Here is a 15503-nt window from a genome sequence, read left to right on the forward strand (position 1 = left end):
TAATAGTGATCTCAAACAATATTTGTCCTTTTGTGACTAAGTTATTTCACTCAGTGTAATGCCCTCCAGATTCATCCATGCTGTGAGATGTTTCATGGATTCATCATTGTTCTTTATCATTGCATAGTATTCCACTGTATGTATGCACCATAATTTGTTTATCCATTCTTCTGCTGATGGGCAGTTAGATTGTTTCCATCTTTTTGCTATTGTGAATAGTGCTACAGCGAACATGGGTGTGCATATGTCTATTTGTGTGACAGCTTTATTTCTCTAGGGTATATTCCTAGGAGTAGGATTGCTGGGTCATATGGTATTTCTATTTCTAGCTTTTTAAGGAAGGACCATATCATTTTCCAAAGTGGTTGTACTATTTTACATTTCCACCAGCAATGCATAAGAGTTGCAGTCTCCCCACACCCTCTCCAGCATTTATTATCTTGTGTTTTTTGGATTAGGGCCGGTATTGTCGGGGTGAGATGGTATCTCATTGTAGTTTTGATTTGCATTTCTCTAAAGGCAAGTAATCGTAAGCATTCCTTATGTGTCTGTTAGCCGCCTGAATGTCTTCTTTGGTGAAGTTTTTGTTCATATTCTTTGTCCATTTTTTAATTGGATTATTTGTCTATTTTTTGTTGAGGTGTTGTAATATATGGAGATTTTAGAGATTAGACCCTTGTCGGATATGTCATAGCTAAAAAATTTTTAAGTAGTTTTTAAGCAAGATATTATTCAGTTTCCATGTATTTGACATTTTTTCCTTGTTTCTGTTACTGATTTCTACTCTTATGGCATTATGATCAGAGAAGATGCTTTGCATTATTCTGATGTTTTGGACTTTTTAAGACCTGCTTTGTGATCTAAAATGTGGTCTATTCTGGAAAATGTTCTACATGCATTGGAAAGAAATGTATACTTTGCTGCTGTTGGGTAGAGTGTTCTGTATATGTCTATGAGGACTAGTTGGTTGATTGTGGCATTTAGATCTTCTGTATACTTATCGAGTTTCTTTCTAGATGTTTTGTCCTTCACCGGAAGTGGTGTGTTGAAGTCTCCTACTATTACTGTGGAACTGTCTATTTCTCTTTTCAATGTTAGAGTTTATGTATTTTGGAGTTGTGTCATTGGGTGTGTATATATTTATTACGTTTATGTCCTCCTGGTGTATTGACCCTTTAATCATTATATAGGGTTGTTCCTTATCCTTTATGGTGGATTTTTCTTTAAAGTCTATTTTATCCGAGATTAATATTGCTACTCCTGCTATTTTTCTGGGTATTGTTTGCTGAATACATTTTTTTCCATCCTTTGAGTTTTAGTTTGTTTATGTCTTTGTGTCTAAGGTGTGTCTCTTGTAGACCGCATATAGATGGATTGTGTTTTTTATCCATTCTGCCACTCTCTATCTCTTTACTATTGCATTTAGGCCATTTACAATCAGTGTAATTATTGATAGGTATGAGTTTACTGTTGTCATTTTGAGTTTTTTTTGTGTGTGATGTTGACAGTTTCTTTGTGTGGTGGTTTAATTTTCTGTGCTGAGTTTTTTTTTTATATATTTTATTTTCATCTCTTTTATTATTGTTTGTTTTGTGTTTGCTGAATCTTTAGGTTTTTCTTCTTTTTCATTTTAATGGGTAGGTTTATTGGTTGCTTTGTGTGGTTTTTGTTGTTAGGTGCCATCGAGTTGATTCTGACTCATAGCAACCCTATGTACAACAGAACAAAACACTGCCTGGTTCTGCACCATCTTCACAATCGTTGTTATTCTTGAGCCCATTGTTGCAGCCACCATGTAAATCCATCTCGTTGAGAGTCTTCCTCTTTTTTGATGACCCTTACCCTACCAAGCATGATGTCCTTCTCCAGGAGGACAGGTCCCTTCTCCAGGTCTCTCCTGATAACATGTCCAAAGTATGTGAGACAAAGTCTCACCATCCTTGCTTCTAAGGAGCATTCTGGCTGTACTTCTTCCAAGACAGATTTGTTCATTCTTCTGGCAGTCCATGGCATATTCAATATTCTTTGCCAACACCATAATTCAAAGGCATTGATCTTTCTTCAGTCTTCCTTCTTCATTGTCCAGCTTTCACATGCATATGAGGCGATTGAAAACTTCATGGCTTGGGTCAGGCGCACCTTAATCCTTAAAGTGAAATCTTTGCTTTTTAACACTTTAAAGAGATCTTTTGCAGCAGATTTGCCCAATGCAATGCATCGCTTGATTTCTTGACTGCTGTTTCCATGGGCATTGATTGTAATACAGATCAAGGTCTATAACACTGAAGATGGCAAGTGGCCTGGAAAGGGCCCTACTAGAGACAGCAGTAATTGCAGAAAGCTGCTGCTAAGAGAGCAGCAGCTGAGCAAGCTGCTACTTTGGCTATGAGGTGGGCCAGTTAGCAGTGGAAAGGCCAATGGTGGGGAGGACAATATCAGGTCAGCACTGCTGAGAGGGGATATGCACAGCCAAGAGGGAGCATGCATGACCAAGTGGGGGTGTGTATGGCCAAGAGGGAGCATGCACAGCCAAGAGGCCTTCTAGTGGCAGAGAGCAGCTGAAAGAACTGTCCTGGTTGGAAGCAGTCTTGCACTGAAGAAGGGAGGAACGTACTTTCCACCTCAGGGGAACCTTCCAGACCTCACCTATATGCTTCCTGATCCTGATCCCAAGTTGTTCCTATTAACTTCCAAGTAGATCCTGAACCCAGTTGTAGCTTGTTACTTCCCTAAGAAACCAAATAACTGTGAGTGTTGTCTGTGAGTTCTGTGTGTCCATTGCAACAAATTACTGAAGGATAGAGTGTCCTGGTGTCAGAAATAGATTACAGTTGGAGAATGGAGGTATGTGTGACTTCCACCTTATAGGAACCAGCTTTGTGCTGATCCTGATTCTTGTCCCTCAGAAATTTTGGTGATTCCTGATGCTAGATCACAGTCTGTCACAAAAGGATAAATATTGCATGACCTCACTTATATGAAATAAGCAAATAAATAGAAGCCAAACTTCTTATCTCAGAGGTGGCAAGGAGAGAGAAAGGTGGAGTTTTTGATCAGGGGTCACTGAATTTACATTAATAGTGGTGGAAAAGTTAGGAAAAAGATAGTGATAAAGATTGCACAACATGTAGAGTGTAACCAACGTCATTAAATTATGCATGTAGAAACTGTTGAACGGACTAATGTTTTGTTGTGTATATTTGCACAACAATAAAAAATGCACAATTGGAATTTTGATAGAAATTGAGTATGATCTATAAGTCATCTTGGGCAGGATTGCCATCTTAACAATATTAAGTCCTCCAGTCCATGAACACAGGATATATTTCCATTTATTTATGTCTTCTTTAATTTCTCTCAGTGATGTTTGGTATTTTCAATATACAAGTTTTGTACCTCTTTGTTAAATTTATTCTTAAGTGTTTTATTCTTTTGGATGATATTGTAAATAGTTTTTTTTTAATTTCATTTTTGGTTTGTTCATTGTTAGTGTATATAAATACAACTGAGTTTTATATATTGATCTTGTGTCCTACAAACTTGCTGAATTTGTTAGTTCTAATATTTTTTAGTGGATTTCTTAGGACTATAAAGAACAAGATAATACCATCTGCAAATACAGTTTTACTTCCTCTGTTTCAACAATCTGCATGCCTTTTATTTTCTTATTTAATTGCCCAGGCTGGAACCTCCTGTATAATGTTAAATAAAAGTGGCAAGAGTGGACATTCTTGTCTTTTTCTTGATCTTAGATGGGAAGTATCCAGTCTTTCATCATTAAGTATTATGTTATCTCTGGTTTTTCATTGATGCCCATTATCAGATTGAGAAATTTCCCTTCTATTGTTAGTTTTTTGTTTTGTTTTGTTTTTAAATCATGAAAGGATATTGAATTTTGTCAAATGCTTTTTCTGTGTCTATTGAGATGATTATTGTTTTAGGCTGGGTTCCCTAGAGAAGCAAAATTAGTAAAGCATATAAATATGTAGAGAGAGTGATTTATATCAAGGAAATGGCTCATGCAATTGTAGAGGCTGGAACATCCCAAGTCCGTGGGTCAGGCTGAAGGCTTCTCCTGATTCATGTAGCCACAGGGGCTGGTGAAACCAAGATCAGCTGTTCAGACAGCAGTGCTCTTGCTCACAGGCTGCAAGACCAACAAATCCCAAGATCAGCAGGCAAGATAGCAGGTAAGCTGCTAACTCAAGTCCCAAGAACCAGAGGTTAGAAGAACGGGAGCCAGCTGCAGGATCCAGAGTAAGCAAAAGCCAGTGAGCCTTGCGAAAGTCCACCTACAGGCCACACCCCCAAGGAAACTCCCTTTCACTAACTGGCTACTCACAGAAGATCCCAGCATGGAGGTGATCACATTATATCAAATCTCATCATGGAAGTCATCACATCATTATATGACTACCAAACTACATCATAACTGCCAAACCACTGAGAATCATCGTCCAGCCAAGTTGACATACAACCTTAATAATCACAATTATATAGTGATTCTTTTTATTCTATTAATATAATGTATTACACTGATTGATTTTAAGATGTTAAAACAATCTTGCATTCTTTGAATAAATTCCACTTTGTCATGGTGCATAATCCTTTTGATATTTTGCAGGATTCAGTTCACTAGTATTTTGCTGATGGTTTTGTATTTGTAAATATTTTTTTACTTTCTATATTATTTTAAAATCTGTCTAGTGTCAGACAAAAACAAAATATCTGCTGGAATTTTTATTGGAACTGCATTGACTCTATCAGTTAAATTGGAAAGAAATTAGTTTTATTCATCAACATGCACAACTCTGAGACAGCCTCCTCTCCGGCCTGCTGATCTTGAGTTCACCAGCCCCTGCATCTACGTGAATCAGGCCCCCACGGACTTGGGACGTTTCCCAGCCTCTAAAAATCACATGAGCCATTTCCTTGCTATAAATCTCTGTCTCTCTCTCTCTCCCGCTCCCTCTTTCTGTCTCCCTCTTCCTCTCTTTCTCTCCCTATATATACACTTTGCTGGTTTTGCTTCTCTAGAGACCCCAGCCTAAGACATTTGGTACCCAGATTTGTTCTAGTAAAACAAAATTGTAAGGATGAATTTTCTGAATTGGTTCTCAGGTCTGGTTAGTCTTAAAGATCTTAATGAGTCTGTTTCCAGTAGTAAAGAGGGCACTGCTAATCCATGGCATGAGGTGGCAATTTAAATACAAAAAATATCACCACCAGAAGATCAGCTATTGGTGAAAGATGAGGTTCTGGGTGATTGCATGGATGATACCTTTCTACAATTTTGTTGTAATGAGAAGTACAGGGAGGCCGGTTGGTTGGTCCTACTTTCACTAGACAAACTGGTAAAAGAAAGAGATGAGATCAGGGCTTCAGAGTCAAAACTCAAGCACCACACAAATGACCTCAAACTTTCCACTTGTGCTTTCAAAGAAAGCCTTAATTCTTGTAGTCACAGAGCTGATATTGCCAAACACCAAACCCAGAGTCTTATTGTAAGGGTGGCTGAATTACAATTCCAACTCAACTACCAATCTCAAGAGGTGTCTAAAGCTAAAGTGAGGGCATTGATTGGGAAGAACTGGGATCCTGAAACATGGGATGGGGACACATGGGCAGATAATCAGGAAGCTGGAGACACTGAGCCCCTAAATTCCATTGAATCACTCCTGCCAACTGAACCATTAGCCCCTTCACTCCCACCTAATGAGATTAACCCAGCTGCAGCTAAACCACCTTTGTCTGACTGATTGCCTGGGACATCGACCGAGGCAGATGCTTTACAAGACAACGCTGAATGTTCTCAAAACAATTCCCCACCAATTTTGACTTAAGTCCCAGCGAGCCTCAAAAAGTGAAAAACAAACTGTAACCCAGGAGGAGGTACACTACACCCCAAAAGAACTGCTTGACTTTTCTAATATGCTCAAACAGAAACTGGGGAATTTGTGTGGGAATGGCTATTAAGGGTGTGGGATAATAGTACAATGAACATAAAGACAGATCAGTCTGAGCTTATTGATATGGGCCCACTAAGCACAGATTCTTCATTCAGTGTTTCAGCTAAAGAAGTTAGGAAAAGATTTAATATTTTATTTGGTTAAGTTGCTGAAGCATGGATTACACAGTAGACTACACTAAATCAAGTTGAAGTACCAGACCTGCTTTGGTATACCGTAGAAGAAGGTATCCAAAGGCTTAGGGAAATTGGCATGCTAGAGTGGATTTATCAGGTTAGACCCACAGACCTACACCTGGAGTTGCACAGGACACACCTTTTACGACAACGGTGAGGGACAAATTTGTGAACAGAGCCCCAGCATTCTTGAAGATTCCTGTGATTGCTATTTTGTGTAAGTCAGATTTGACAGTGGGTACTGCCCTAACTGAATTAAGACACCTAACTACAGTGGGGCTGATTGGAGCCCATGGTGGTAGGGGTCAAGTGGCTGCACTCAATCAACAAAGACAAAGTGGGCATGATTACCATAATGGACAGCAGTAATCAGAATAGTCTGACTTGTATGGACTTATGGCATTGGTTACTTAGTCATGGTGTCCCTACAAGTGAAACAGATAGAAAATCTACTAAATATTTACTTGACCTGTACAAGCACATGAATTCTAGGTTAAGTGAACAACAGTCTAACTTCAATCACCAGAATAGAGAGTGACGACCCCTCAATCAATTCCCAGACTTGAGTGAGTTTAGAGATACACAAACCCTTGACTGAAGGGGAGGCCGGGTCCCCTTGAGGAAGGACTCCAATACACTGCAAAAACTTATACTATTACTGGTTTTCCCAGCCTTCCCCAAAGGGCTCTATGGCCTTTTACAAGAATGACCGTTCATTGGGGAAAAGGAAATCATACTTTTCAGGGATTACTGGATACTGGCTCTGAACTGACACTAATTCCAGGAGACCCAAAACATCACTATGGCCCACCAGTCAGAATAGGGGCATATGAAGGTCAGATTCTTAATCAAGTCTTAGCTAATGTCAGTCTCACAGTAGGTCCAGTGTGTACCCAAACCCATCCTATATAGTGATTTCCCCAATTCCAGAATGCATAATTGGAATAGATATACTCAGCAACTGGCAGAACCCCCACACTGGATCCCTGACAAATGGAGTAAAGGCTATTGCTTTAGGAAAAACCAAGTGGAAGCCATTAGAACTGCCCCTCCCTAGGAAAATAGAAAACCAAAAGCAATACTGCACTCCTGGAGGGATTGCAGAGATTGCTGCCACCATCAAGGACTTGACTATTAACATCTCCATTTGGGATTAAGGAATCAAGAGAGCGTCTACCAACTGATCCATGATGCTGACCAACCCCAATCTCTTAACCCACAGTCCCCCATCAGTGATCCCCAGACCCTCATCACTGAATCCACAGATCATTAAACTTCACCGCCCCTAATTATTGCAGCCACAAACCCCTTGTTACTGAACCCAAAGAAAACCATCACTGACCTCAAAAAACTCTTGTCACTGATGCCCCAAAACATCACTGGCTAAATATCCACCCCATCAGCAAGCACACAGACTTGCATTACTGATCCCACAAAGTTCTGTCACTTACATCACTGACCCCTGCCACTGGGGACACAGACCTCCTTACTGAGCATACTGCCACTAACATTTGCCCAGAAGAGTCCCGGACAAAGCAGGACAAATTGTTCACCCTAGCACTGACTCTTAAAACAGCACACAGGGCTGCCCTCACTGACCCCTCAAATCCAACTGTTGCTTGACTGCCTATTTACCCTCTCTGGGCAAGAGATTTCCCCGCTCACGGTGACCCAGGTAATAACCACGGTATCCAAGAACTACTTCTGCTTCTGAAATCTCGTTTTGACATCATATTGTTGTTGTGTTGTTAGGTGCTGTTGAGTCAGTTCTGACTCATAGCAACCCTATGCACAATGGAATGAAACACTGCCCAGTCCAGCGCCATCTTCACAGTCATTATTATGCTTGAGCCCACTGTTGTGGCCACAGTGTCAATTCATCTTTTTGAGGTTCTTCCTCTTCGTCGCTGACCCTCTACTTTGACAAGCATGATGTTCTTCTCCATGGCCTCATCCCTCCTGATAACATGTCCAAAGTACATGAGATGAAGTCTCGCCATCCTTGCTTGTAAGGGGCATTCTGGCTGTACTTTTTCCAGCACAGATTTGTTTGTTCTTCTGGCAATCCATGGTGTATTCAATATTCTTCCCCAACACCAGAATTCAAAGGTGTCAATTCTTCTCCGGTCTGCCTTATTCATTGCCCAGCTTTGACATGCATATGAGGGGATTGAAAACACCATGGCTCAGGTCAGACGCACCTTAGTCTTCAAGGTGACATGTTTAGCTTCTAACACTTTAAAGAGGTCTTTCACAGCAGATTTGCCCAGTGCAATGCATCAGTTGATTTTTTGACTGCTGCTTCCATGGGTGTTGATTATGGATCCAAGTAAAATGAAATCTTTTACAACTTCAGTCTTTTATCTGTTTTATCGTGGTGTTGCTTATTGGTCCAGTTGTGAGGATTTTTGTTTTATGTTGAGGTGCAGCCCTGGTAGTGCAATGGTTAAAAGCTCGGCTGCTAACCAAAAGGTCAGCAGTTTGAATCCACCAGCCACTCCTTGGAAACCCTACGGGGCAGTTCTACTATGTCCTGTAAGGTCGCTATGAGTCAGAATGGACTCCAGGAGGCAAGAGGTGCGTTTCTTTTACGTTGAGGTGTAACAGCAATCCATAATTTTGAGCATGCTCAGTGGCGCCACAAGGCCAGCGCCTGCCAATAACAAACATGGCGCCCTTCGGCCATTCAAGCTGGAAGGCAAGATGCAAGATGGCCACACTCACATTATGCCTTTGCTCCAGGGCGGCCATATTAAGGAGGGGTCTCCTCCCTAACCCGGGGCTGTACTTCCAAGTACCTCAGAAATTCTCTCAGGGCGAGTGGAGAATGGCGAGCGAGGGACTGGGGCAAGATTTTCGCAGGAACGAATCTAGATCTGGAAAAAAGCACTGGACGGAAAAGGGCTAGACTGAATCACGGTCGCTCACAGGGCGGGGAGCTCTGTGAGAACAAAGACCAGTGGAGTGGGGAGGGTGCTGGTAGGAGCCAATGGCTGCCGGGTGTGGGAGGTGGCACGGAAACCCAATGAATAAACGGTGACAAGAGCCTAGAGGGAAAGGAACCAAGGGTGCGGGTTACCAGCCGGGCAGGGGAGCCTCCCTGGGCGGTGACCTTCAGCTGCCACGCGAGGATGAGGGAGAGTTATGCTACAGGGACAGGGCTGGTGCAAAGGACCTGAGGCAGGTCCAGAGGTCGTGAGGGCCGGCAGGAACCTGAGAGCCCGCGGGCTGGGGAGGTCTCGAAGGCTGTGGACAGGTGACAGGTCGGGAGCAGGCAGCATCAATGAACGTGACCTACGCAAAGATGATTTAGCTGTCCCCGCGCACTGCAGTGGCCCGCCGTGGGGCCGGCACACCGTGCACGGGGTGCTCCAATCGAACTAAGGAGCAGTAGCTCTGTGTCTCTCTTTTCTCATCTCCACGCTTGGGACAAGAACGGGACCTCCACCAGAGCCGCGTGAAGATGAGGACCAGCCAGGGCTGTCATGAGGTGTCAACGCGTTAGAGCAGTTCCTCCCGGTGAGGCTGCTCCCTTCATCACTGTCCAGTTAGGCTGTGGGGACGCACTTGTGTGACCTGGAGGGAAAGTAAAACACCGCCCTAGACTGCTATGGGAGAAGGTGCCTCCCTGCAACAGTCCAGGTAGGAGTTGTCAGGTAACGGGGCCTGTATGCAGCACATCACCTGACCCGTTTCTCAGCTGAGGAGATCGAGTCTCAGAAAGACTTACAGCCCAGCACTTAACCCACCTAGCAAACTCCCCACTGTGTTCCATTAATCACCCCCACAGATTTCCAGAGCCATCAAGATAGGGAAACAAAAACAGTGGAGAGATGCTTATACATAAATACAGGCCCAGTTTCCAGGCAACTGAGGCAAAAAGGGAACCAAGATGAGGGAAGCACTAAAGGTGGTAGCTTGACACCTCAGGAGATGTCAGACTTTGTCTGAGCCCTGAACTTCTCAAAGGCAGGAGATGGCTTCCAGCCTCCTGGGACCTCCACCATTGGCCCCTCTCCTCGACTCCTCTGAATCCGAGATAACCACTCCTTTGACGGACTCTGAGCCTTTGCCCAACTTTTTCCTTTTGCCAAAAAGTCTTTGTGGCTGTGCTTAAAGTTTTTCTCTTTCTCTTTGTTTTTTAGCATCTTTACTATGATATGCCTACATGTGGGCTCCTTAAGGTATTTGGCTTTTTTCTTTAGTCATGAAGCGGAAACAGGCTTTGCAAGACCGAACATGAGCGCCCTCGTGTGGTTGGCTAGTTCACTACAGTTTGCTAACTCATCCTTACATAAGACCCTGGCATGTAGCCACTATTGTCCACTGCTGCTATAAAATTGCTGGCCTCCTACTGCGGGGCACAGAGATCTGCTCTGGTCCTGAAGCTGCTAGGGACACTGTCTCATGTGTCTCCCTAATAAAACTCCTTTGCCACCACACTGGAGTTGCCCACCTCTTTCTTCAGTCTCTCAGCACCCTCCATTTTTGGAGGCAAGTTTCATATTAGTGGTCCATGCCTCGGCAGTCATTGTCTTAGTTATCTACTGCTGCTATAACAGAAATACCACAAGTGGATGGCTTTAATGAAAAGAAATTTATTTTCATACAAGAGGTTAGAAGTCTGAATTCAAGGTGCTGGTTCCAGGGGAAGGCTTTCTCTGTCAGCTCTGGAGAAAGTTCCTTGTCTCTTGAGCTTCTGCTCCTGGGCCATCTTCATGTGGTTTAGCTGTCTCTTACCCCATCTCTGCTTCTTAGCTTGCTTGTTTAATGTCTTTTATAGCTAAAAAGAGACTGATTAAAGACACACTCTGCACTAATCCTGCCTCATTAACATAACAATCTATTCCCAAATGGGATTATAATCTCAGGCATAGAGGTTAGGATTTACAACACATATTTTTGAGGCACACAATTCAATCCATAACATTCCACCCTTTGACCCTCCAACATTCATGTCTTTCCAACATTCCAAACACTTTCACCCTATCACATCATCTCCAAAGTCTTAAATCAACTCCAAGTCCAAAATATCATCTTCTGAAATTCCTAAATCAAATATGGGTGAGATTTTAGGTGTATTCCATCCTGGGGCAAAATTCCTGTTCATCTGTGAACCTCTGAAATCTAGACTACAAGTTATCTGTTTCCAATGAACAATGGTGGAACAGGCACAAGGTAGACATTTCCATTACAAATGGGAGAAATTGGTGAGAAAGAAGGGATAACTGGCACCAAGTAAGTCCAAAACCCAGCAGAACAAATTACATTCACTCTCAAGATACAAAAATAATTCTATGTTCTTTGTGACCACCTGGGCAATGGCCCTGCCCTCTGGAATCTGGGCAGAGGCCCCTCAGCTTCGGGCTTCAGCTCTGCCTTCCAGGCCCACTCGGACAGCAATTCTGCTCCCTCAGCTTTGGACGGCCCCATTCTCCTAGTCCATCTGAGTGTCTACCCAACCTCCTCAGCCCTGGCAGGCCCCATTCTTCTGCCCCTTGGGCATGGAAGCCCCATCCCCTCAGCTTTGGGCAGCGGCTCCCCTCCCCTGGCACTCGTGAACGGCAGCCGCACACTCCAGAACCAGTTTGGTGAAGATCTGATTCTTTTAAACCTAGGAGGCTGTGACTCCACCCTTGAAACCAATGCAGCCCTGCTTCCCATGCTTCTTCCAACGGTTCTGCTGATCTATGAGCTGTTCTAGGGATGGTTCTTTTCTTTCCTTAGAGGACAACAGATATAACTCCTTTGGCCTGTTTCCTACAGTTAGGATTCCAAGAAGCAGACAGCTTTCTTTCCTTTTTTCTCTGTTCCTTTCAGTCTAAGCTTATGGGTTTTCTGCTGTGGTGGTTGGTTAGATCCATCAAACACAGGCTTAATCTCTTTAACAACAGAGTGGGTAGCCATATCCTTGGTGAAAATTCAAGGACACATGTCCTTAGTTTGTACAACAGAATATTCCAAATCTTTAAGTTTTGTTTTCATTTTGCACTGTTCATTTTTAAGACCATCTCTTTCTTCTTTCATTTCACTATAAGCAGCAAGGAGAAAGCATACAGCCCCTTTAAGATCTTGCTTAGAAATATTCTCAGCCAAATATCCAAGTTCATCACTTACAATTTCTACCTTACACCAAATATTTGAACATACAAGTTGTTGGCCACTGCATAAAAAGCATCACCCTTCCTCCATTGTCCAGTCACTTGTTCATCATTTTTTTTTAAAGCCTCACCAGAAGCACATTTAATGTCCACATTTCTAGCAATATTCTGTTGCTGGCACAATATGTATTCTCTAAGATGATAGAGTTTCTCTATAGCTCTCCTCACTTCCTTCTGTGCCCTCACTGTAACTGCCTTTGACATCCATAATTCTACCAACAGTCTTTTCAAGGCAATCTAAGCTTTTACTATTAGGCACCTTAAAACTCTTCCAAAACCAATTCCAAAACCACTTCCACATTTTAGGTATCTGTTATAGCAGCACTCCTATTTCTTGGTACCAAATTCTGTCTTAGTTATCTAGTGCTGCTATAACAGAAATACCACCAGTGTGTGACTTTAACAGAAATTTATTCTCTCACAATTAGGAGGCCAGAAGTCTGAACTCAGGACACTGGCTCTAGGGGAAGACTCTCCCTCTGTAGGCTCTGGAGAAAGGTCCTCGTCTCTTGAGCTTCTGCTCCTGGGTGATCTTCATGTGGCTTCTCATCTCTCTTCCCCCATCACTGCTTCCTAGTTTTCTTGTTTAATCTCTTTTATATCTTAAAAGAGCTTGACTCAATACACACCCTATTCTAATTCCACCTCATTAACATAACAAAGACAATCCATTTTCAAATGAGATTATAACCACAGGCTTAGAGGTTAGGATTTACAACACATATTTTTTGGGGACACAATTCAATCCATAACAATCATTTTTAGGAAAAACTCAGTCATTATCTCCTCAGGTATTATTTCTGCCTCAATCTCTCCTCTCCTCTGGGACTCCAATTACCCACATATTCTCTCTGTAATGCCCTGTATCTCTTAATTTCCCTTCTGTGTTTTCCATCCTGTTTTTCTCTCCAGGATTAATTCTGGATATATTCTTGTAAACTATCTTTTGGTTCACCAGTTCTTTCTCTAGCTTGTGTAATCACCTGTTTAATTCACTCGTTGTGTTCTTGTTTTATATATATTATTCAGTAGCCTGTCAAATTCATTCTGACTTATAGTGACCCTATGTGTGTCAGAGTGGAACTGCACTCCATAGATATATATGTTGTTGTTGTCAGTTGCTGTCAAGTCAATTCTGTCTCATGGTGACCCTATGGGTGCAGAGTAGAACTGCTCCATAGGGTTTTCAAGGCTGTCACCTTTCAGAAGCAGATTGGAAGGACTATCTTCTGAAGTGCCTCTAGGTGGGTTTGAAATGCCAATCTTCCAACCTTTCGGCTAGTAGTCGAGCATATAACAGTTTGCTTCACCCAAAGATGGATGAATGGATGGACGGATAGATGGATGGATGGACAGACAGATAGATAGATTTCAGTTCTAGAATTTCCATTTGGTTGCTTTTTTATAGTTTTAAAACTCTGTTGAAATTCTCAATTTTTGTTTTTATCTCTTTGAAGCATAATTATTTTAAAGTCTGTATTTGATAACTCCAGTATCTGAGAGCCTGTGGTTTTGTTTTAATTATCTTCATTTTCTGCTGGTTTTCTTTCATATAAAACTGCCCGCTTATTGTTGATTGTGTGCTGTTCATTCTGTTTGCAAAATTATTTGTATAAATAATTTGAGGATTAGGATTGTTATAGATTGTATTGTGTCCCCCCAAAATATGTGTTGTAAATCCTAACCCCTATACCTGTCGCTATAATCCCTTTTGGGAATGAGTTTTCTTTGTTATGTTAATGAGGCAGTGTTAGTGTAGCGTGTGTTTTAAGTGAATATCTTTTAAGATATAAAAAAGCAGATTAAGCAAAGAAGAAAGTAAGCAGAGATGGGGGAAGATAGATGCCAAACCACATGAAGATCGTCGAGGAAAAGCTGAAGAGAAAAGGTCTTTTTCTCCAGAGCCAACACAGAAAGAAAGCCTTCCCCTAGAGCCTGCAACCTGAATTCAGACTTCCAGCCTCCTAAATTGTGAGAAAATAAAATTCTGTTTGTTAAATCCACCCATTTGTGATAGTTCTGTTATAGCAACAACAAAAAAAACCAAATCCATTGCCGTCAAGTCAATTCAAACTCGTAGTGATCCTATAGGACAGAGTAGAACTGCCCCATAGGGTTTCCAAGGAGCAGCTGGTAGATTCAAACTGCTGACCCTTGGTTAGCATCCAATCTCTTAACCACTGCACCACCAGAGACTTCAGCTGATCTTCAAATTTAGCAGTCCCTGAAAATGAGTTTCATGTATCCAGGAAACTGGCAGAAGCAAATGAAAATTCTGTTTAAAAAAGAATTACATCATCCTTGTATTAATTATCTACTGCAGCACAACTTGACCAAGTCAAAGTCATAGAAGCTTCACAGACACATCCAAACTCCCTGAGGGACTGAGTTACTGGGCTGAGGGCCTGGGGACCATGGTCACAGGGGACGTCTAGCTCAATTGGCATAGCATAGTTTATAAAGAAAGTGTTCTACATCATACTTTGGTGAGTAGCGTCTGGAATCTTAAAAGCTTGTGAGCGGCCATCTAAGATACGTCTATTGGTCCCACCCCATCTGGAGCAAGGGGAAATGAAGAGAACCAAAGACACGAGGGAAAGATTAGTCCAAAGGACCAATGGACCACAACTACCACAGCCTCCACCAGACTGAGTCCAGCACAATTAGATGGTCCCCACCTGCCACCACTGACTGCTCTGACAGGGATCACTATAGCGGGTTCTGGACACAGCTGAATAAAAATGTAGAACAAAAGTCAAAACTGACAGAGACTGGAGAAACCCCGAGAGTATGGCTCTCAGACACCCTTTAACTCAGTACTGAAGTCAAGCCTGAGGTTGGCCCTTCAGCCAGAGATTGGACAGGCCTATAAAACAAACAATAACACACATAGTTCAAACATGTATATGAGACTAAATGGGCACACCAGCACAGGGGCAGTTACGAGAAGGCAGGAGGGGACAGGAAAGCTGGATGAATGGAAGTGGGGAACTCAAGGTCAAGAAGGAGAGTGTTGACAAGTTGAAGGGTTCACAAGCAGTGTCACAAAACAATACGTGTATTGTTTAATGAGAAACTAATTTGCTCTGTAAACTTTCACCTAAAGCATACACACAGAAAAAAGAAATCAAACGACATATTACATTGGGGAAATCTGCCGGGAAAGATCTCTTTAAAGTGTTAAAAGCAAAAATGTC

Source organism: Trichechus manatus, unplaced genomic scaffold (genome assembly GCF_000243295.1).
Source record: "Trichechus manatus latirostris isolate Lorelei unplaced genomic scaffold, TriManLat1.0 scaffold00120, whole genome shotgun sequence".
Taxonomy (NCBI): domain Eukaryota; kingdom Metazoa; phylum Chordata; class Mammalia; order Sirenia; family Trichechidae; genus Trichechus; species Trichechus manatus.